Source organism: Myiozetetes cayanensis, unplaced genomic scaffold (assembly GCF_022539395.1).
Source record: "Myiozetetes cayanensis isolate MyiCay16 unplaced genomic scaffold, myiCay2020 scf38, whole genome shotgun sequence".
In the NCBI taxonomy this organism is placed as follows: Eukaryota; Metazoa; Chordata; class Aves; order Passeriformes; family Tyrannidae; genus Myiozetetes; species Myiozetetes cayanensis.
Window position 1 is genome coordinate 997,981 of NW_026087609.1, and position 24,882 is coordinate 1,022,862.

The 24,882-nt window shown below is 40.6% G+C and overlaps 1 long non-coding RNA gene across 1 annotated transcript; it reads right to left on the bottom strand.

Annotated features, from left to right (window-relative positions):
- Nucleotides 1-8,188: 8,188 nt before the first annotated feature.
- Nucleotides 8,189-16,484, bottom strand: LOC126646711 (uncharacterized). Its single transcript, XR_007630373.1, has 2 exons — nt 16,336-16,484; nt 8,189-9,051 (listed from the first exon to the last, which is right to left on the bottom strand). It is a non-coding gene; the product is annotated as an uncharacterized LOC126646711 (long non-coding RNA).
- Between the last annotated feature and the right edge of the window lie 8,398 nt (nt 16,485-24,882).

Here is a 24,882-nt window from a genome sequence, read left to right on the forward strand (position 1 = left end):
TCTTGACAGTGTCAACCTGATCATCTTTTAAGTGTTCACTTTGCTAGGATCTCCAATGCCCTTCATGTAGACTGATATTCTCCAAATGACAGAATCCCTTTGTTTTCCAATATTCTGTATGGAAACGCTGTCACTTTTGCTTTTTAAATAATACCCCAGGAAAATAAAAATCAACACACTTCATATGAGGTGATGACATGTCTTAAAAGGGTTTTAGTCAAATGAACTCAGGCAACACTAATTACATTTTAAGGTCTTGGAAAATCTGATTAAAATCTGTCATGAAACAAACATACCCTGTCTGAGAGAAAAATCTTGGAGAATATTGTATCATGTATTGAATTGTATCTAAACAGGATCTCTTTGACATCCTGTCATTACTCCTTCCCCCAGAGCTTATTTAGTCACCATCTCACTCCTCTGCCCACCCTGTGTCACAGCACCACTGCCCCCCACCCCTTGTTCTGGAGCTTTTACATTCAGATGAAGCTGAAGTTTTATGAACTGTCTTTCTCTCATTTTTGCCTCTAAACATCTGTACTTCTACCATAGACCCTAAAAAATAGTCAGCAAATGGGAATTTAGTGCTTACTGCTGATAGATAACCTGAGAGCTCCCAGCCTGCTGTTTGCTCAGAACTGTGCCATGTTATGATGCTTCAAAACATTACTTCTGGTATTTATTTATTATTATTCATTATTACTATTTATTTGGTATTTTGGTCAACTCTGCTGGACCAACACTCAAACCAAACTCTCTTTCCTCAGATGGTGCTTTACCTCACCAAATTGTTCAGGATTTTGCCTCAGTCTGTCTCTCCTAAAAGTGGGAAAATGTAGGAATCAGGTGCCATCACATTTCCATTCCCTTCCTCTGCTGCTTGAGCTTTGCCAGGAAACAACTCCTACAACCAAGGAACTAATAGTGAAAAATCATTATTATTACAAAACAACTGAGTCTTCTAAAACCTTGCCTGTGAAATGACTCTTGAAAAGGTTACTTTCTCCAAACATATAATGTCTTTCATTAACTTGTGGGAATAAGAGTAGGAGCAGAGCTGACAAGACTAATGACAAGGCAGTTCAGTGGAGTGTCTGTGCCCAGAGCACATCAGGGGATCAGAGCTCCTACTGCCACCTGAGAAGTGTCTTTTGAAGTCATTAGGACTTAACAATTAATAGAGAAATTTGTCTGATGGTTAGATGCAGCCACATAAAAAAAGACATTCAGCTCCAATTACCCATTATTTTGCCTGATTAAGAGGGTACTTTAAAGGCATTTTCACATCCAAACCTATGTAATTGAAAGAGAAAAAATTCAATTCACCAACTTCACTACATTTAAAGAAGGATACTGAGTTCTGTTTTAATAACAAATATGCAAATAATCATGACTTTGAACTGAAAGATTCGAGTCAAACCCAAGGAATCAGTGATGCCCATTTGCTATTTTATCAATTTTTGTCCTTACACAATATTTCTATGATGATTGTCAATTTTTTTCTATTGCCTGAAGTGGGATATATTGAACTAGATATCAAATGTTCATCTCCCTGCAGTCAGCAGTAAAAATCCTTCTTCTTTTTGAGAGTTATTCTTTATTAATTGGGTCCCTGGACCCTGTTAATTGTTAACAGTAAAGGGATCAAGAGACCCAGGACTGTGTCTGATCTGAGTTACAGCTCTTGAATGTGCTCTGAATATTTCATTATAAGACTTAATTTTGCACCATGAGACAACTTGAAATAGCTATTATTTTTTCTTACCTGCACTTCCCATTTAATGTTTAATGCTTCTCTCACTCCCTTCTCAAAAGGTGCCTCAAATTCACTCCAACTTGGTTTAGAAACTTTTCCTATTTCAGAAAATTTAGAATTGGTTTCTACTCCATACTCTGGATAATTCATGAGGTGTTTTTCTGGTTTACTCCTTTTAGTTTCCAAGCAGGACTGTTTTAAGTTAAAAAAGTAGTTCTGTTGATCTGTAACTGATTGGCTGACTATATAATTAGCCTTAATTAACTTTTATCCAAGTTCAACCAGTGCAACTACACTTTCCAAGAACTGAAAGCTCATCAGAAGCTGCAATTTTTTTCTCCCTCATACAGACTCTGGGAATTAATTTGGTGAATGAGAGTGTGCTTTTAAGGAGGAAGAATATGATCTGTGGATTTGTAGGGGACAGTTTTGCCTGAACTTCCTAAATATCTGGTAACACAAAGTTCTATACAAATACTGTCCTCTCAGGCAATAGTAGAGGATGTGGAGTTGAAAACACAAATATTTCAAATTCTGGAATTGGTTCCCATTAATTGAAATACATTTTTCATCACCTTGCTATTTGTCAACTTGTTAATTTGTTTATATTTTGCTGAGTGACTCACAACAGCCATCACAACTTCCTTTGAAAGATAAAAGTTAGGGTTTTTTATACATTTGTTTGCCTCAGGTTTGAAATCTTATAGAAAACATCAAATATTCCATCACTTGACAATAAAATCAGAAGTGGCAGTTTGGAATATTTATTCTAAAATAATCAAAGGAATTCTTTGATGCATACTTCAATAATTATTTAGTACATTTTACTCCTATAAATATGTTTCTTTGCCTTACAGACACAGGGGAAAACTCTTAAAAGATATTTCAAATGAATAATTCAAACAATGACTGACAATATAATTGTTTATATTTTTTTCTGTTGGCACATTCACTTTATTCCTTCAATTTATAAACCAAGTTATCACTCTCTGTGATATTTATAAAAGTTGAATAAATAAAAGAAACTTTATAAAGATGTCTTGTCATTTTTTCTTCCTGTATATTTGCTAATCTGCTCCCATTATTTTAGTTCTTTAGTTGAGAGCTCCTGGTACCACTCGTATCCCACCTTTGGTGGGATTTTAGCTATACCCAGAAAATACATAAGCACTGGTAATTAAATTGCCTTATCAATTTTCTGCAGCCTATTAAGTTGTTTTATTGTAAAGGAAGAATAATGTCTTCCATAGAAAGAGGAAAATACCTAAGCAGGAGTCCATGGATTAAAGCTGTGATATCCTGTACAAACCCACTTTCTGCAGGAATTCTGAAAGAGGTAAAAGTAAATTGAAGTGAAAACGTAAGGATATAAAATAAAATCACAAGCTGAACAGGAATGAAAATACTAAGATGGAATTGGAAAACATTTCATATGTGGAAGAATCTCTTAGGGAATGAATTGTGTCTCTTGTGAAGGTAAAAACTGTCTTATATATTAAAAAAATGTTAATGAATTCATTAAAAAACAGGACAACAATAAAGCCACAAAGAGAGATTTAAAAACTCACCAAGAATAAAAATCTGCTGGGGGCAAAACAAAGATATATATATATATATAGGCAGATAAAAGAATAAAACAAAGAGCAGGAGCAAAGGAGCAGGTGGAAGTGCAGGAAATGGAGCCCAACACACAGAATTATGGCTTACCAGGGCAGAAAGCACTTTGAAGTGATGGGCTTGGCAGCAGCAGCTCACAGAAAAAAAGGAAATGTAGATGGAGGCGCTCTCCTGTCAGCAAGAGCAGCCTCTCCTTTTATCCTCATTTCCCTGGATCGCATTAATGGCTCCAGACCAAATTCCATCCGGAATAAAGGGCAATTCCCGAGCTGGGGATTCACACACAGCTCCCAAAATGTGCTTCTCACAAAGCCCACGAGCCCAGTGTCATCCCCGAGCTTACACCTTAAATCCCATTTGGAGTCCAGCGCTGCTCGTGCTCCCCGCAGGGTTGGGATGGCAGGGCTGGCTGTGGGGCAGGACAGGCTCAGCCAGGGAGGGCAAGGGAAAAGCAGGATTCAGGTGGGAGCACTGCAATCAGCAGGTGGAACCGGGAAGGAGATCAATATCCAGGTCTATGGGAGAGCTGCTGATAGCAGAGTTGACAATAATTGTCCCTTGCCTAAAAAAATCCGACAAGTATTCCTGCAGATACTTCTAAACAAAAACCTCAGCTTGGTAAAACAGAGGCTAAAAAATGTTTAACTCCTCCACTATTGGGAGTCAAGGTCCTACATTGTGGCTGTGAGAAAGTTCAATGAATAGTTGAACTTCAGTAAATCAATTAAGATTAAATCAGATGAATTTCTAAAGAGGAAAAAAAAACCCACTACCAAAAAAAAATAATCTCCTGGGATCAATGCCACCTTCCCAGTTTTCAGCCAGACAGTTCTGTTTTAAAATATTTTGCTCAGAATTCAGACATCTGCTTTACTGTGTGTTTGTTTTGCAGGTTTGGTGGTAGAGAGACTGGCAAGGGATGAGGTCTGCTGTTTAAAATGCTGGTCTGCCTCTGTCTTCTCTGTTTGCAATTTATTACCTTATTTAACTGATTGAGAAAGATATTTTAAAAATTGCTGAGGTGTCACTGCAATGCCAAATAAAATTAAGTATGTGCTTAAGTACTTAATGGCATGAAATAACAGTTATTCTTCTATTTGCTTTTTTTGTTTACTGGAGACTTGTACTGAACTCAGTTCACTGCTTTTCAGAAAAAACATACACTGAAAACTTAGTTAATTCAATTAAGGAGCTGAAAGCACACAATAAGCAAAACATCCTCCCCAAAATATGTGACTTTTCTCTTTTCATTGCAGCAACACTCCAAGGCAAAAGGACACACGGGCAAAGGTTCCACCCTTTACAGAACCACTGCATTCCGGGGAAAAGCCTTCCAGACTGTCTGGAGTTCTGAGAGAAAATAAGGGCAGAGGGCAGGAGGTTGTTTAAATTGATCTCTAACTACTAACACAGGAAAGGAGGAATGTACTGGAGAAAGGCAGAAATCAAAACAAGTCCAACTCAGGGGCATTTATCTGTCGGGAGCAAACTGAGGTGCCACAAAAGCCTGTCTGGCGTGAATAGAAGTGCCCAGTGCTCTGCTGGGCAGGAACACTTTTCTTCTCTGAGGAGCCCAGAGAAGAATTCTCAGCATTTCTGTGTTCTGCTGCTCCCATAAATGATGCTTTGGAGCATTGATTCTGTCAACACTGTTCCTAATCCTGACATTTTCTGACATTTTCCATTTTGTAAAATACAAAGAGTTTAAAATGTTTAGCTTTGACCTTGACATAATGAACTGATGGATCTCAGCAAGGAAATAGAGGTAGTATGAGCGTATTTGTTCCAATCTTTCCTTCAGGTGCTATCAAAACTGCAAACTAAATTATAATTTTTTATCAGAGGTGCCTGGAAAATGGATAATCTTTCTGTGGTGGTGTTATGAACAAAGTAAGGTGTTGTGCTGTCTCCTGGATAGGCTTGGTATATTTGACTCCTAGAACTTCTTTTCTCATAAAAATTTGAAATTAAAAAGTGTACAGAAATAAGAAGTGTGTCCTCCATGTGATTCAGGGGCCAATCAAGCCTGATCACAGTCAAAATGCAAATGCAAAGCAGTTTCTCTTCTTGCCTTTAGTCCCTCTCTTCCTAGTAAAGGCAGGTCATAAAAAGAGCAGTGACATATAAAAGCTTTAAATGGAATCACAGATGTACAGACACTCTTGTTTCTGCCTTCCATCAGTTCAAACAAATGTCATTGTAAATGTATTGTAAGACCTGTGATTGATCAGATCAGCTTCTATGACAGCATCACTTCATATCACAGAGTCAACTGATTGTGTTCTAGAAGTCTCTTCTTTGTACAGTCTCAGTAGCAAAAGGTATAAACACTGAGAACAGGAAAAAAGATTCTTAATTTGCTTACAGTGTTGACTTGTCATTATATTGCTACACATCCTGCTCTTTTTCTGTCTTTACTCCCTCATTCTCCTTCAAGGATCAACTCAGAAAGGTTTGATGTAGTGAAATTTAAACCTTTATTACTTTTTAAGACATATAACAAACATCACACAGTGAGGAGAACAGTCATGGCCAACACCCAGACAGAGCAAATAGGTTTAAAAAAGGTGGGGAATCTCAGCTGTGTCTCGGTTGGCATCCCTCCTAACAGCATGGCAAACACTTAGGGACTGACAGCATCAGTTATTCTTTCAAGGCAACATCAGGAACCCCAGAAATGGACAATGGTAAACCCTCCTTCTGTGGGATCTGCAGCATATCCTGCATATTAAGAGGCCATGAGCCATGTTTCATCAGAGGAACTGGACAAAGATCTTGCAGGGGTGTTGATAACTCATATTTCACCAATTAAAAGGCCTTCCCAAATCACTGCAGCCCTGAATATCTATTTCCAGTGGGTTTCTGAGGAAAGAAAAAGGGAATGCCAAAGGCAAAAAGAACTGAATGGCTGTGAATAAAGTGGGGAAGGGGAAGAGCTGAGCAACTGGCAGGTGGGAAAAAAGGAGGTTAAGAGGTAGGAAGGAGCTTGGAAAAGTGGAGGTTAACAGGGATGGAGGGCTGGGAAGGGTGTACCTGAAAATCACAGAATGGCTTTAGCTGGAGGGGACCCTAAAGCTCATCCAGTGCCACCCCCTGCCATGGGCAGGGACACCTTCCACCAGCCCAGGCTGCTCCAAGCCCCCTCCAACCTGGCCTTGGACACTTCCAGGGATCCAGGGGCAGCCACAGCTTCTCTGGGCAACCTGTGCCAGGGCCTCCCCACCCTCACAGGGAACAATTTCTTCCCAATATCCCATCTAACCCTGCCCTCTGTCAGTGGGAAGCCATTCCCTGTGTCCTGTCACTCCATCCCTTGTCAACAGTCTTTCCCCATCTTTTTTTAGTCTCCCTTCAGGCTCTGCAAGGCCACACTTAGATCACCCCAAAACCTTCTCTTCTCCAGGCTGAACAATGAGATGGTTGAAAGTATTTACAGTTTCATAGTGTCATTTTAGACATTTCAAGTTATTCCATTGGTTTCTCATATATCAAAATCTAATATGAGGGACTAAATCTTGGCTTGATAACACAGACCTTCTTTCTTGGCTTCTGTGTAAGACTGCTTGTCTCCTTCCAATCATTTTACAAGGGTTGATGTTTACAGATCCTGCAGGCACAGACAGAAACACCTGGGACTTGCCCAGCTCAAGTCAGGCATCCTCCCTCCATCCCTGTGCCCTGCTCCCTCCAGCAAGGGGACAGGAGTGCCCTTCCCTTCAGCACAAACCTCAGCACACAGAGCTGAAGGTTGGCAAAGGTTTGCACAGATAAAAGGGGGATCAGCATTACAAGGAACCACCCCAGAGATGTGTTCACAGAAATGGCCATAACCTTCTGACACCTAAGCAGGGTGAGGTTATCTGTAAGTTCCTTCCATGGAGAAATCCACAGGATTGGAACACTGAAACGAGGCAAGGATCTTGGAGCCATTTGTCCACTCTCCCACCTCTTCAGATGAACCCAAGGACGAGTCTGAAAAGGCTGACAGTGCTGGTTTCAGTGTTGCTTATCTTCAACATGATCCCTATTGGCAGTCCTAACTTAAATCTACTGCTTTGTCTTCCAAAGAGGGACAAGTGCTTTAAATAAATCTTCTCTTCCTGCACTCTGTGTTAGCACTTCATTTTCTCCAAACTGAGTAAAGCATCCATCCTGATTTACCAGACATCTGGGAGAGACAGGAGCAACAACACTGCTTATGAAATCCTCAGGACTGCCCCAGAATCCCTTGTAGCAAATGTCTTGGGTCAGGAGTTCAGACTACACTCTGAACAAAGATAGATCTTTCCTTGCTGTATCCCAGCCTCTCTGGGTCTTAGTCAAATCTTATTGGAGTCAAAGAAAATAACCTGCACTGGACCTTTTGCCTTCAAAGGGAGCTGCTTTCCCACACTTCACAAGCTCATATACCTTCCTGGCTGTTGGATGGCCAGTGAAATCTGAGGAAGGGAATTCAAAATGGACATGTCTACCTGCATCTCCTCAAGCAGCTTGGCTGGGAAAAGCAGTTGTTTGGAGTCATCACATTCCGTTTGTGAAAACACAAGCATCCAGCACAGCGAAAAACCCCTGAGAACTATTTCTCTTTAAATATATTCTAAGTAAAACTCAATGCCCCACAAAGGAAAAGCCTGTGACTACATCAGGAACACGAGGCAAACAACCACTTTGTGTATAAACAGCCACGGTGGGGGAAAAGGCTGTTTGCTTATTTTTATTTTCCCTCTAAATTGCAACTGTCATGTAAACCCCTTAATAAAAAGATCAGAGCCAGTCACTAAAGTGCTAGTCAGAAATGCCAGACACTGCAGACACTGCAGAAATCAGCATTTTAATTTGAGTTTTGAACAGAATGAAGCCTTAACAAAGCTCTCAAGCTATTTAAATATGGGGAAAATTAGCTGAACGAATGAAAGAAAATAACACAGCTGGTGACTATTTAAAAAGGAAGAGCAAGACTGTTTTTGTAAGTTCAAACACGGATGTTCAGAAATAAGTTCTTATAGACTAAGCAAAATCACATGTTGCACAAATATACATCTATGTATCTATTTATCTCTCCAGATCAAGGTCTTGACAATAATTAACCATAATGAGGATTTCTCCAAGAAAACTCTAGAATCCTTAACTCTGAAAGAGCCTGCAAATATCTGGTTAGGTTTATATAAACACACATATATATATATGTGTGTGTGTGTGTGTGTGTATGTATGTTTATACACACACATTTGAAACTAATCCACTGCAAAGTTCTTTCAGAAGCATCCCTTCTTTCTGTACATTATTTAACTTTACTGAATTATTCTGTAGCATCTGGAAAGACTAATTTAGGCAAAGAAAATTTCCAGCTAAAACCAACATCCAGCTTTTGTATAATTTTTGGACTCTTGCAACATAGCAGCTACTCAGAGAGCACACACAGCCTGCTCCACCCTCACTCTGGGCTCAGTTCCAGCAGCTGTCCAACACGTCTCCAAGTTCCTGAGTAGTTTATTTTGCCATCAGAACATCAGAAAATGTAGTTTTTCCTCTGCAGGCAGAAGCCTGAAGTGGGACAGGACCAGCACGTTGAGCTGAGCTCCTCAGCGTCCTGAACACCTCCTGTAGAAATCCTGCCTTCCACACAGAACCTCAGCATTGTCCAGCACAATTCCTCTGGCAGAAATGATGCATCTAATCTGGAAAAAGAGAGAGAATAAATAAGGAGGAGGTATAATAAAGTCAGGAACTGTGCAGGTGAAAAGCTCCCAGCCATTCAGGCACTGCTGAACCTGGAAAGCCAAAGGAAGTTACATCAGTCCCACAGCCCTGCCACCTCTCCTGTCTCCCACTACTGCCAAAAGTATGGATAATGCAGCATTTTTTGGTCTAATAATACACATAATCGATCTCTTTGCTTCATATTTTCACACTTTTTATGTGTCTGCTTATTTCATGTCTCTTCTGCGACCCAATCATTTCTTTTCATGGTAAACCCTCCAGGGCTTCACTCGGGATTTTTCTGGCTGAAAGAACTGGTTTTTTCAAGTTTTACAGGTTTGAAAAAATATTTTAATTTCTTTAATTTTCCACTTACACCTTACAAGTCAGCATGGCCCCACAAAATCCTTCAGTGATAAACAGCTGGACTAATCCTCTCTAGGTCAGCTAAAAGATGAGAGGTGAAGGAGAAATTAGATCGCTGAAGCTGAGTCATCATTTTACCAGAGCATTCCCCAGGAGCCTCCCAAAATAACCAGGAGGTGTACCCAGCCTTCCCCTCACCTTTCACAACCAGAAGTGTTTACCTTCCATGACCAGGAGGATTTAATGCATCCTTGCTTTTATTAAAACCTGTGGACAGTTTTAATTCCACCCTGAACATACTTCTCCTTGCCAGTGTCTTTGAAACCCATTCAGCAGGTGCTTTAAAAGGCCAGGTTCCTGTTTTACACTCTCATTCCTACAGTTTTGAGTCTAATCATCTCCAGTACCACTGAACAACTTAATAGGCTGCCAAAACTTGATAAGACAATGTAATTGCCAGCTTTTATGTATTTTCTTAAAATAGCTCCTTTCCTCATAGAGGTTGTACAGGACATAAGTGTTAGCAGAAACAATTAAAAAACTCAAACAATTGAGGCAGATTAGAGAACTGTAGCATGCAAAAGCTATAAAAAATTCCAAACAAAATGCCTTTACTCCTTGTCTTGCAAAAACAATAATTTCATATACTGGAACAAATTCCTTACAACCAAAAAATCTTGTTCACTATGGGAAATGAAGATAATATTTACCAGTACTGCAGGAAAAAAGTAGGTATAAAGAACCTTGTAGCAGTTCAGGTAATTGAAGATCCTGAAATAAGTGAACATCATCTTACAAATTTCAAGGTATTCAAGCCAGTGGAAAAACACAATTACTTATTCCAGATATTGGTGTTCAGCACATCAGCAGTTGGAAGGTACAACCTTACTGGGAGTTATTTCCATCCCCAGTGTCAACACCTCACACAAGACAAGGCACCTCCTGCTCGTGTGGAAGCCCCAGCCTTGTACCCTGTGCCCTGATCCTGCAGCAGGCTGAGCACAAACCCATTTCTTCAAGTATTTCAGGTGCAGCCCCAAAGAACAGACCTCTGTTTTACTTTAGCAATGCTGTTTGAATAACTTTAGGGCTTACTCACAGACACCCTTTGGCAGCTGCTCCCCTTTCTTGTCCAAAGCCTAAAAAGACCCTTAAATAGTATTACAGCTGTGGAAACACAAATAGAAATACAGGACAGTGGTTTTCCTCTAACCTTGGCTCCTATCAGTAAAGCATATTTTCTTCCCTATGTCTCTTGATCACATTTTAATATGTGCTTTGGACCAACACTGTCAGAAGTCACCCAAGTTCACTGTTCTATTATGCATCATATTAAAAACACACCAGGGCTTTTTCAGGGCAACCAGAGGGTAAAATAAAAGGATTTGTAGGAAAGTGGTTTGGAAGACACTAAATTAATCTTGCACTCCAATCAATCTGCAAGTGAAAAGATACTTGACTCAATCTGTCAGCAAAGTCAGACAGGTATCTGATCAACTCCGTGGCAATCCTTTTATAACTCAGGCTCTGACAATGCTGTAACCTTACCTGCAGAAATGGCATTGCCTTCTGCTCACATGCCTGGGAATGGGGCTGAAATCTGAAGTCTGAATATCTGATCAAGGCATTTCTTTGTTTCATGAAAGGAATGACTCCATAAAGTGTTTAAGCAAACAGCACAGTTCTATCAAAGGGGGGACTTATAAAATAACGGCTTTGAAATTTCCCCAGGACAGAAAATGTCTACATTACATAATCAGACAAATTCTGAATATCTGCTCAGTGCAGTACATCTGAGAAAGAAGAAAAATCATCAAGTTGGTATGAGATTTCTGACCAGCATTATTGCAGATTTCCTGCAATACAAATGCAAGCTGTTGGGATAATCAATATAACAGGTTATGCATGTAAGTGCAGTAAAACTGAAGCAAATGGAACTACTTTATAATTCTCTCTTTGCCCACTGGAAAATCGAGGTCAACGTTACATTTTTCCAGGACATTTGATCATCAGATCCTTCATTACCTCATGCCTCCAATGCTACATTACAGAAAGCTACTGGGTAACCTGATTATTAAGGATATTAAACTCTGATTTCAATCACACCCAGTGGCTGCAAAACAACTGCTTCCTAAAAATGGAGGTGCAGAATTGGGGTGTCAATACTGCAGTCAAAGCTGGGGCTCAGCTCTGTCCGTGCCAGCGTTTACTGGTGAGTTCAGACACTGCTGGAATCTCTTCAGAAGCATCACGAAAAGATGTCCATGAGGAGGCACCAAGTTGATCAGAGGATGGAACTCTAAGAGAGGCTGAGAGAGTTGGGATTGTTCAGCCTGGAGAAGAGAGGCTTTGGGGTGACCTGACTGTGGCCTTGCAGAGCCTGAAGGGGCCTGCGAGAAAGATGGAGAGAGACCATTGACAAGGGATGGAGTGACAGGACAGGGGGAATGGCTTCCCACTGACAGAGGGCAGGGGTAGGTGGGATACTGGGAAGAAATTGTTCCCTGTGAGGGTGGGCAGGCCCTGGCACAGGCTGCCCAGAGAAGCTGTGGCTGCCCCATCCCTGGAAGTGTCCAAGGCCAGGTTGGTAGATGAGTTTTAAGGTCCTTCCAACCCAAACCAGTCTGTGATTCTATGCAAAACAGACCAGTTGCAAGTCTCCTTCAAATCCCAAAGTTGTTTTCCAGCTTTGCTCAGGGCCCTGCAGTGATTCTGGCTCTGAATCCAGACCACTTCCATTCCAGGCTGGTCCCTCCTGCAGCTCCACTACAAAGTGGGACAGTGAGACAACAGGAGCTTCACCATTTCTCCCTTAGAATATTGAATTCCTCCTCTGCAGAAGGGCAGATCTGGCCCTGAGCCATCAGGGAAGGGTGTGGGGACCCCCAAGGATGCTGTCCTGCCATGCAGAGGTGAGGGACTCTGCTGAACACAGCACCTCAGCAATGAGGGTGTTCCCTCCACTCCAGCCCAGCCAAGACATGCTCCAATCCAGCAAAGCAGACATTCCTATCTAACAACACTGCTTTTTGCTGGAAGCTCATCAAAAGGCTGCACACAGGCAGAAAGCAGCATGGGAAAAAGCAGGAGGATGTAAAAAAAAGGTATGGGGATAGAGTTTAAAATAAAGGTTGAGGACACTTTTTCCCCACTAAGAATGAGGATGTAGGGTTCCACATTAAATACATGTGCTAAAACACACAACTCATATGGGAATGAAACCTCACAGAGAGTTCAGGTCCTTTAGTGGAAAATGCTCCCTGACTCCAGGGCAAGGTTTTGCCTTAGTTATGTCAAGAACCAAGGTTAAAAGCCTGACAGGAACAATGTTTTGTTAGATGATGTCGATGCCCCGGCTTATTTTATATTGGAAATGGGATGAAGAGGGTGTTCTAGGGAAATATCACCTGCATTCAATATCAGGAGGTCCTGGAAGATCACTGAGGCACACAAGAGTGCAAGAACCTGCTGTGCTTTTCCGGAAAACTTGTCATTTGCCACATGGAGAAAGGAGACAGACAGAGGGAGGGAGGTGTGGAGTCCTGGCGTGGGTGGTTTGCAGCACTGACATTTAGCAACAGCAAGGCTGAGTTTCAGTGCTGAAAGGGAGCCAGAAAGGCTGAGAAGAAAGTTTGCAGTATCTGGGAAATGCTGCAAAGAGAGAAACTAAAATATACAGAAGAGCAACACAGCAACTGCTATTTAAATGGCAAGCAGAGCTGGAACAAGGTGATTATGTGAGCATCTTCCATTTCTTACACGTGACTGCAGGGCCACTGCTCAGCACTTTTGGGAACATTTGCAGATATATTCTCAGTCTGTGTGCTAATTTGGTCATAAGTGAACTCCTCTTGATTTACACCATTCAAGGGTACGGCCTCAGCCCAGTATTAGATTTTCAAAGAGATGAGATTTATGTCATGGGGGTAGACTTAAGTCCATTTATAAAGTTAAAATTACTAAATAAACCAAATCTCAGAGCAGCTTCTGATCTCACAAGGGCATTACAGCTGCAGTGATGATGATGGCAAGTAATGATAATACACCCAGCAAACACAACAGGTAGGTCTGTCCAAAACAACAGTTCTGTAATTTAAGGTCCCTCATTCCATTTTGACACATGCTCTGGGAAACAATGAGACAGGAGAGACCTCTCTGTCCATGAACATGTGACACAAAAGGAGTCTGCATGAGCAATTTTTCAGTTCCACTACTGAGATTTCTATTTCCAGCATTGGAGAATCCTGTCTACTACAGGTGAACACCCTGTGGTACATCAGCAGGTATGAAAAACCCAACCACCTTCATTTCATCTCAAGGCATAATTTACAAAGATCCGTAATTTGGGTGCAGCCCAAATGAGTGGCACTTTTCCTGGTTTGAGATCAGTTCACTTATGATCATTGTGGACAGTGGGTTTTGACATGTAAGTAAAGGTTTCTGAAGAATATCACTGACCTGAACAGGAAGTCCTGACCAAAGGTGAGATTTTTGAAGCCTTCCTAGGAGAGAAGGAAACTGCTGGGGAAAAACTGGAAGGGAAGAGCACAGTTTTTTCAAATCTAGCTGGTAAGAAAACATACACACATCTGATTGTGGACATTAAAACATGGGGTTCCACTGAATAAATAAAAAAAAAAAAAAAGAGAGTCACAAATAGATCCTTGAATAATTTAAAGAAAGGCTCTGATAGAATTTAATACAATACAGCTCTATCACCTGCAGTCTGTGGGTCATCTCCTCCACCAAATAAATTCTGAGTCCTTTTTTGTTGAATAGTGGTCACTGTCACAAGAACTCTGCATTAATATTCTCACCAGAAAGGCACAACTGCTCTAAGAGAGAACTTGCAGCAGAATAACTCTTATCTGCAGCAGAGAATATCATTATGGGCTCCAATAAGAAAGAAGTAGATGGAAGAATATTGAGGAAAGAGCAGAAAACCACTGCAAGAAGATAAATTATTTACACAGAATTCCATCCAGGAGCACAACCCTTTTTTTTAAGTCACATTCTTTAAAGCCATCGATTTCAGAAAAGAAACAAAGAGGTGTTGAAAGATAAATGATAGCCTCAAAACTACACAGTGCACTTAGCAAAAGGAGGGAAGAGGAAGGAATACAAACTGTATACAAAAGATACTAAAATAACACTCATCTAAGCCATATTTATTGGCATTATTTATTCTTTAAAAGATGTACAATTGCTCTTTTATCAGAAGCACTTCACATTAATCCAAGCTGTATCTTGGGAGTCTGTTGTGTATGTGCCAACTTTTAGAGAAGTGAGACATGGTTATTAGGCATTTAGGCAAAATATGTGAAACTCAGAAGATGGTCGAGATCATTTGTGCATTTTAATTGAATGAGTACTAAGAAAAAAAGTATTTTTATCACATCACATCTTAATAGAGCCTCTGGATTAAATACTAATTAATTTGCCACCAAAGTTTGCTGCTAATCAGTTGCATGTCAGCACACATTCTGAGTGACACTTAAATTACAAACTATAGTGGGATTATCTCCAGCCTCGCAAATTCCCTCTTTATAAAAGTCAGAGTAAACATTATATGTTCACTAGAGGTATCATTAGCCTCCTGTTTCCTCTCCCCATGGTTCTTTGGATTACAGGTTGTCTCAATCTACAGACACAACACTTAGATGGCCTCAGAAGAAAAGCAGCTGCAAGTTTTAAGGCTGACCTTTGAAGGTCCAAGCTCCACCGACCACCCTCACTAACGACTCTCCTTGGGTTCATGTGCAGCTGAATGTTCTCCTGAGCAGAGACTGAAGTGAGCACTGGAAATGCTGACAAATCCATCACCAGTGCAGGGGCCTCGAGTCAAGCTCTCAGGAACAGCCACTGGGAGGAACGGCCGATCCCCAGCTGGGGGACCCACAGGGGACAGCTCCCCTTCAACCTCAGCTCAGCCACACAGAACAGCTGAAGAAAGGTGTGGGAAGCAATTCCAGGAAATAATTGATGCAGTATCTGTAACAGGATCACAAATAGTTACTGTGGTCCTAGGTTTTAAAATGCCATAGAAAATCAATGCAGTGAATAAGCAAACCGTTTTGTTGATGAATAACTGGGACAAGGAAGGAGAGAATCAGTTTTTAGGCTTCCTCGTGTTTGAACAGTCTATTAGTATTTGCCAAAAATTATAATGGAAGTGTCAGCTCCATCACAGAATGTAAACCAAGGAAGGAGGGTGTCTAAGGGGATGGAATCTGGTAAAAAGCTATTCACTGAAACTCAAGGTGTATCATATATATCACCATACAGCACAAACACATCCACTAAAGCACGACTACAGCAGGGGAAATAAAAAAGGGCTTGACAGAAAAAAGTTCTTTTGAAATACAGAAGAAATAAAATAATAATTTCTACCAAGATGGACAGATTCCAGTGGCCTCAAATTTGTCTACAGTCTAAAGCAGTAATATGGAAAAATCTCAAGGGATGACTCTGAAAACCTTGAGGAAATCTTAGATTTTTAGAACAATGAAGAAGAAATAAATGACAGAATATTAGTTCTAAATTATGATTTTGGTCTCAAAGTTCTTGAACTTGGCCACTAACCTCAGTCCAACAAGTGACTGGATACAGATTTAGGGAATAGTCAAACTCAATCAAATGGGAAAGGAAAATGCCTTGAGAAGATTAAAAAAAAAGCCCAAACTTCCCAAGCATCCACATACGTAAGACACACTTTTCATTCGTCATTGCAACTGTTAATGTAAAACTGCATTCAGATGGAGCAAAAACATCAAGTGACGAGGAAAGCAGGGCTGGCTACAACACCTTCTCGCTGTCCTTACCTAACTGTGTCACCCTTACACAACCCACTGAGACCCCACCGTGGGTTTTGAGTGCAGGGCTCTGTGCAGACTCACCTTATTCCTTCTCTTTTGGCTCCACCATCTCTGCTCAGCAGCAAGAAGTAATTGTCCTTATCCATAGGTGGGAGAGTGAGATTGTTACCACGGAAACGGGCTGAGTTTGACAGAGATTTGGAAACCCAAACCCAGCTGGAGATGGGAAATCTGAGCACCCTCCTCCAGAAAGCATTTGAAAACTAGATGCAATCTGGCAGTAATTAAAACCCAGTTAACTCTCAACTGACTTCGCTTTGTGAATCCATCTTTCATTTTATTTATCTGCTTCTTAGTAATTCTCTGCTTGGCTACATGGATCCGAAGGGGATGGTAATGAACACTCCTGAGAGCCAGGACCTCAAAGGGACACACAGATATACATCTCTTTTCAGGACCATTCTTTTAGGACCTCTTTGTATTCAGGTGAGGGAAGCCCAGGCTGTGCCCCAGGTACTCACATGGGACTCTCACTTCAAACTAAATTCAATCAATATAACCAAGAGCAGAATTTCTCCTGAGGCTGGAGCTCAGCCCAAAGCTCAGTACAGTCCAGACATGCCATTGATTATTGGAGAGGGGCTGGAACAAAGATTAAAAGCACCAGGATAGATCCTGAGCTGGTGTAAATCAGTGGCAGCCTCACTGCTTCACTCCCAGCCAGAGGAGAGTTAATCTAATTGACACCAGCTGAGGGGGTGAGGCATCACACTTGAAGGAGTGGGTAGTGGAAAATGATCCTGCACAGAGGAGATACAGCAGGGGAATGTAAATACAACAGCAAAACAAGAACAGGGAGGAACTGCTTGAGGTGAAAAGTCCAAGAGTAATGGCTGCAAGATGGACAGGAGATCCACTGCAGGAAGTTAAGATGCATTTTGAAGGAGGGACTTACAAGAGAATTTTTTTTCTTTCAGAAGAGGACCTTGGGGTTTTTTTGTTTGGTTTTTTTGGGGGTTTTTTTATCATAATTTACATTTTTTTATGGGCTTTACTAGCAGGAATTTTAAGAGGGTTGACTCTCAACAGCTGGAAAGGAGGACTGAAAAACATGTTGCTTTTTGAAATACATGTTTCTGAAGAAACCTGGGCTCAGCAGATTCCCTTCAGCAGGCTGGAGCCTGATTCCATGTACAGCCCAGACTCTGAATCATAAATACCACACTTGGCCCTGCTTCTAAACATCAGAGCAGGAACTGCCCTGTTCCTCCCTCTAGTTCTGTGTGTGACATCCACAGAGAGGTCAGTGATCCTGCTTAGCACCTTCTGCCCCCTGGAGATATCTTTTGACTGAATTGAAAGGTTGCAAGGAATTTGGTTTCTGATGGACCCAAAAGGCTTTTTTCCTCTCCCTGAAATCAGTGAAAAGCTCTAGAGAGCTCCACAGAAAGTCTTCTGTGAGATACCAGTAGGATGATTTCAGAGTATGACCCAAACTGCGACTTGTTAAATATCCAGGGAATCGCTTCCGTTTTATCTCAAACTAATGAGCATTTCACTCTTCTTATTTTGCCATGTTTTCTGACTAGACTATAATTTGAAGCAGGAACCTGAGCTATAGTTTGATTCAACAACTGTAAATTTTGCTTGGTTTTCCCAAAGCCAGCCAGTTAATACTATTTACAATAATGTCATTGTCTGGCATTGATATACAGTAATATAATACCATGTCATGTAGTTTGACACATTTTAAATTAAAATTGGGAAGATTGTCCTTTCCCACACCAAGTTCCACTACTGTTAATCAGGCACATATTGTTCCTGAAATTTAATTGTTTTAAAGCCACAATGTTAATTCAGGGATGTACAGGTGGAGATTGCCAGCTGGAGAGCACCAGATGAGAAATGGCATTGACCTTCAAACGTGTGTGTCTGCCTCAACCCTCTGAGAGATCACCTTTTTTAGATGGAAAAAATAAAAAAAAAAAAAAAGCACAAGTCTTTAATGGGAGCAGACAAGAACAACTGGGAGTTGATCTAATTGAGGAATTCAGGTCTTTTACGGAAAGTTCAAATCACCTTTTCACGCTTCAAGAGGATTCCGACTCCAAATCACAAAATAAGAGTCCTTAGGCTGGTTCCCAAAACTGGGCTGGGATGGTTTAGGCCACCCTTTGTCTCCACAGGCTGTGTCCACATTGCTTCTTTCCTTGACAGATGTGCCATTAAAGGTTTCAAAAACTGAAAGATCTGGGGTACAGACTTACCAAGAAGCCATGAAAGCCAACATTTCTTATTTAATTTTGAGGTTTGGAGTTAGAGACAGAATATTTATTACTATTTAATTCTAGTTCCTTGATAGCAGCTAGATTTGATCAGCACATGAGCAAAAGAAAAGTATCTTCCTCAGATCTGGTGAAGAACACATGGACTATTATATCAATATAAATGTAATAAATCCATTAAGACCTGAAATTATATGCTTTTACAGTCAAACTGGAAAGACCCTCCCTTAAATGAAGACAGTCAATTCATTTAAGTTGGAAATGTGCCTACCACTGCAGTATTGAGAAAGAAATGATTTGTGCTCAAGAAGCAGTTTCTAGAATGTACCCACATTCTGGAGCCAGGAACTTGAGTTCAGATTTCCATTCAGTTCCAGTTACCATTCAGCTCAAAAAAACCCCCTAATCTTTGGTTTTAATATTTGTTATTATATGACGTTGGAAGTTTAGCATTCCTGATACAGAGAAGAAATCAGAAACATCTTGAGGAGAGCATTCTTGTTATCAATCATGTCATCTTGAACATGTTTAGAAACTTGCTGCTGGCACCAGGAATTGATATTTTATTCAAAAGAATGTATTTAAAGAAAATGACAGCACTGTTCAATTCAGCTTTTCTAAAACAAGAAAACTTTCAAGTCGTCCAAGCCATGTGGATTTCAACATTCCAGTGATTAAGACTATTTTCAATTATACATGCTTTTCCCATTATTTTTTCATAGCTTTAGGGTAGATTTTCAACACTCTGCATGAAGAATTAGACACACAAATCACTCACAACTATTAATGGGAATTGCACAGATGGTGGAAGAACTGGTACAGAACAAGAAAAGCCAACTCAAACCATCAAAAACTTCAGGAAAACCTACCATGAACTTTGCAGAGGGGATGGATCTGCCATTTCTGTTCCTCATCTTGCCAAGCTGCACACGTCCAACAGGAAGCAGTGGAAGTGAAAATGGAAAACAGCCTTAAGAAAATTAGAGATGGGGAGAGAACCCCTGCAGATTCACACCTCCAGGATTCCCAGAAAGCCACCTTTGGTCTAAATTAACACAGGTGGAGGAGCCTGTGAGGTCTGCACATCCTGGAGCTTCTGGGTGAGCAGTGGAGGGCTCTCCACTTGGAAGTAGAGACCATAAGATGTCACTTGAAAGAACTGCAAGTGGACTGGGAGAGAACATGCAACATGCTGGTCTGGTTTCATTTGGGTGTTCATTAGAAAAAGAACTGCAAGATTTAAACAATGTTGGTATTCTATTCTTTTAATCAATGAAATCAAAGAAACTCCATTACACCCCTCTGTTGCCTCAGCAACCCACTTTTCTCCAAGAAATGGTCTCTCTATTCGAATTTCATCAATATAACTTCAAAAATCACTTAATTAAAACATTCATTAAACCAAACATTTCAGGCTAACATTTGTTAGACTTTAATACTGTGAGGAAATCTGCCATTTTCTAAGTCTTTATGACAACTATAGACAGAGAGATGCCAAGGGTAGAAAGGCTTGAGAGGTTGACAGAAAGAATGGATTGAAAAACTCAAATGGATTGCATTCCTCATTATCCACAGAATTTCCTTGAGTTGAGTGAATTTCATCACAGATTGATTTGAACTCTCCAGCAGAATAACAGTGAAGCAATAAACTATATAAAAAAGTATACAAGGGTATTAAGTGTACTCTCCATGGAGATGTTGGACATCCTCAAAACTTATTGCCATGTTCTCTGCTTAATGTCACAATACCCAACTGCAACCCATAATATTAACTGTGCTGCTGGTTAGTCATTTTTATGGCTCCTTGAAAAAAAAAAAAAAGGTGTTTTCTGTCACTTCAGATGTTTCTGGGTGGTAGTTTTTACACAGACAAAGACTGAAAAAGGTAACTTTTATACCTACATAACACCATAATTTTTATAACTTTTATGACTTTTACATTTAAATTAAGATTCTTGCTCAAGAGGTAGTTTATGAATGAAACCTAGAACAGCAAAATGATGAACAAATTGAAGGTATGAATCTTACTTTCATAAAACTGCCTGCCTATGTTTCCTGATTGATTTCTCCGAAGTTTTCTGTTCTCTGGAAGAGGCATAAAGGGGAAAAAAAAAGGAGGGAAAAGGGGAAAAGGGGGAAAAAGGGAAAAAAGAGGGGGAAATATGGAAATATGGAAGGGAAAAGGGAAATATGGAGGGGAAAATACGGAAATATGGAGAGGAAAAGGGAAATCTGGAGGGGAAAAGGGAAAAAAGAGGGGAAAAGGGAAATATGGATGAGGAAAGGGGAAAAAAGAGGGGAAAAGAGAAAAAAAGAGGGGAAGGGAAAAAAAGGGTAAAAGGGAGATATGGAGGAGAAAAGGGAAAAAAAGAGGGGAAAAGGGAAAAAAGAGGGGAAAGGGAAATATGGAGGGGAAAAGGAAAAAGGGAAAAAGAAAACAGGGGAAAAGGAAAGAGAGAGGGAAAAGGAAAAAGAGGGTAAAGGAAAAAAGCAGGAAAAGAAAAAAGTTGGAAAAAGGGAAAAACAGGAAAAGAAAAACAAAGCAGGAAAAAGGAAAAAAGTGGAAAAAAGTAAAAGAAAGCAAGAAAAAAAGAGGAGAAGGTGGGATGTGAAGGAAAAAGGAAATAAACCAGAAAAGACACCAAAGCAAAGCAGCCCTTCCAGCAGCCTGGTTTCTGTTTTCATCCAAGGTGTTTCTAAGGAGCTGCCCAGCGTTCCCTTGGCAGCATTCCTTGGTACACAAAGATATTTACAGCACTCACAAATAATTTACGGCTGCAAGTCCAGAGAACTCACTAATGTGTTCACCTACCTTATAGAACTGTAAATGTTTACCAAAATTGCAAAAAAGACATCTGCTAAGCCTAACACGAGGTGAGAGGAGGGAAGCAGCCTGAAAATTTCTGCTGCCTGGGATTTTTCGTTGTCGTTTTTCAGTATGATCTATGCAGAGATGGTTTGTGTTCTTCTGTGAGAATTAGGAATATATGTGGATTTCATTAGGAATATATATGTATTTCATAAGGTCTGCTGCATAAGGAAATCTTGATAATCACTAAAAAAGAATCTAGATGATACCCTGGCACATGCTCTGCTCTTTCCCTCGACACCTCGTGGGACCAGAATGGCAAAGGAGGTGAGTGACTGCAGCACTCTCATCTCTGCACCTCTTCTGGAGCACAAGCCGTAGTTACACTGCAAGTGAACTCTTATTGCATCATAGAGTCTCAAAATGAACAGTAATCTATTTTTACTTAGCAGAAAACAGACTGTGTATCTCATCTGTTCAGCTATATTTTATTCCCAGCTGCTTTTTGTGTCCCTGTTTCAGATAAAATGATACTGGAATCTTTCAAGTGCCTCGGAGAGCCCATTTTGTCAACCCTTCTCAAAAGAGGGCTTTCAAAAGCTGTGCACTGAAGGGCTGACCTGCATCAAGGAGGACACACAACAGCTCTTGGGTCTGTGCACTGGCTCCACACTGATGTTTTTCTTGAAAAAAATAAAACTATAACCGTAGCTCATGCATGCAGCTCTTTAAATGTCTGATAAGAGGTTAATTAAAACTAAGCATTAAAGAAAATCGGGGCCAATAAGCACATCCTGGTTTGAACATATACACTGCCCCCAAACAAGGTGAGCCAACAACATCTTAAAAGGACACCTCCAGCAAGCTGCCAGCTCCAAGACAGCACAGGTTTATAAAACCAGTTGAACATGGCAGGGGTCTCTGAGAGTGCAGATTGCCACCTTCCCCAAATTTTCCTTTAGTACCACAAAAGTTTTCCACACAACCATTTCCAAAGTCATAATGCCATATAGCATGTCCTATTGTTATTCTGAATTTTAAAAACAAATGTACAAGGAGGGATTTTAAAAACCCATCCAGATGCTAAATAAGCAGCCATGTTTTTAGAAGTTGTTGGGCTACCATTCAGCAACAAAGCAAACAGGTTTGGAGCTTCCAGCTCCTGTTCTCAACTGAAGTTTAGGAATCTTCATTTGCATGCCTAAGCAGGAGCTAAAAATTATCCAGTTATCCAAATATTCAATTCAAGGCCCAACTGTAGTTGCCTGCTCATATACAACATATGACTCAAAATTAATCTTCTTTTTTCTCTCTTTCAGGCCCAATTTCAGGCCTCTCTTCCACAACACAGTTCTCTACCAAATCATTGGCAATTGAGAAGAAGTAGCAATGTTTTCTTTAAAAGAACACATCCATAGTAAACATGATATTCCCCTGACACTGAGGGCTGGGATGTGCCAGAATGGATCTGTTGATGTGCACACATTACAGCAATAACCTACACAAGCCTGTGAAACGTTCAGCACTTAAGTAAGTAATGTTGCAGATCAGCATTAAAATGGAGATGCTCTTCTTTTGTCAGAGTTTTGGAGCTTTACTTAAAAGGCCACTTTCAGTAGGCAAATGTTTGCTCTAGGAACCCTTAAGCAAAGTTGAGCAGAGCTTCTGAGTGAGCATGGACAGAATGGAAGAGGACGTGGGGTAACCATGTAAGTCACCAAAGCTCTGACCCTCACACAGTCCCAGGATGTGCTGAGCTGGAAAAGAACCCACCAGGATCATCCAGTCCAACTCCTGGCCCTGCACAGCCCCATCCCCAAGAGTCACCCCCTGTGCCCCAGAGCATCATCCAAACCCTCCTGCAGCTCTGGCAGCCTTGGGGCTGTGCCCACTGCCCTGGGGAGCCTGTTCAGTGCCAACCACCCTCTGGGGGAAGAACCTTTCCCTGACATCCACCCTGAGCCTGCCCTGACACAGCTCCAGCCATTCCCTGGGGGCTGTCCCTGGTCCCCCCAGAGCAGAGCTCAGTCCTGCCCCTCCTCTGCCCCTGCCCAGGCAGTTGGAGCTGCAGGGAGGTCTCCCCTCAGTCTCCTCTGCTCCAGCTGAACACACCAAGTGCCCTCAGTGTCCTCACACGGCTCCAAATCCAGGCCCTTCCCCATCTCCGTGTCCCTCCTCTGGACACTCCAATTCCTGCCCCACTGGAAGTTTCTCATGTACACAGTATGTGCAGGCACAATCTCCACAAGCACTTCCAGAGCTGCCTCACTCAAAAGCCCTCAGAATAAACAGGAAATCAAGATTTGACAGGAGGCTTCCTTTTCAATCCTTTTCAAATTCAGAGACTGGGGAAAAAACCCTGTAAATAATATAGAAATAATCAGGTCAGAGGTGTCACCTCCAGCTGCAGAATTAAAAATGGGCCTTCAAATATCTGTATCTGTTAAAAGCCATCTACTTTTTTATTTTTTTATTATTTTTTTTTAAGAAGAAAAGAGAACATTGATCAAATTGCAGCACAGACATTGACAGGAGCAGGATGCATAGAACATGGTTAATTGTCAGCCTACGACTCAGGAACAAATCCAAGCTTAGTAGGAAAATCGAATACCAAGAGAATAAAATAAAACAAAATTGTATTTTTCACATTACCAGAAAAAATTCTTTCCCTCAATGAAAGCTGTTTGATTAAAAAAAAAAAATTAAGTATATAAATATTCCTAGCACGTCCCATGTGCAAAAAGACTTGCTCAGTAATGCACTATATAATTTTCATTTAAGTCTAGAGTATCATAACAGATGGGGTCCCAGTAGTCAAAAATAAGCATGTTATGATCATTGGCAGCTATTAGACTTGTGTTAATAAATGATATTATGAAGTAATTTATTGTGCCTAACATTGTAAAAGTTCATGATGATAGTTTAAAAGGAAAAAATTATTGAAAAATCATATTTTGAGGAACACCAAAAAGGAACAGGGTAATGTAACAGTTAGACAAAATAAATTCCAAGCTCTTTTTATAATTTCTATTTGTGCTTACTTTAAAAAAATACTCTGGATAAGCCAAATGGCACTTTTCTTAATAACTCAGCCATTCTGTATTGGAGTGCACCAAGTGCATTGATACAAAATAAGGTAGTTATCTTAAAAATAAACCAGCTACCCATCAGACAAAGCCAGGCAGCTCTCGACTTTCTGTCTTCATTTACTTCCCAATCTTTTGTTGTCTCCTTTATTTAATAGTAACTGTAGGTCTGTTGGCTCACAAATAGGTTCAAACTGATCCTGCCAGATGATTCAGCTCTGCTTATTTGGCCTCAGCCCTTGTAGTCAGGCACAGAGCTGGTTGGAGATAAACAATTTGCTTAACATGAGTCAAGTTTTATCAAACATTTGAGATTTTTCTTCCCTTTTCTTCCCTTCCTTTTCTCCCAAATAAATGTTTATGCTTTTTCTGAATGAGGGTTTGAATGAGGGTTGCTGCTTATGGCTTAAGTGTTCATACGATATTTCTGTATATTTTAATCTTTGTT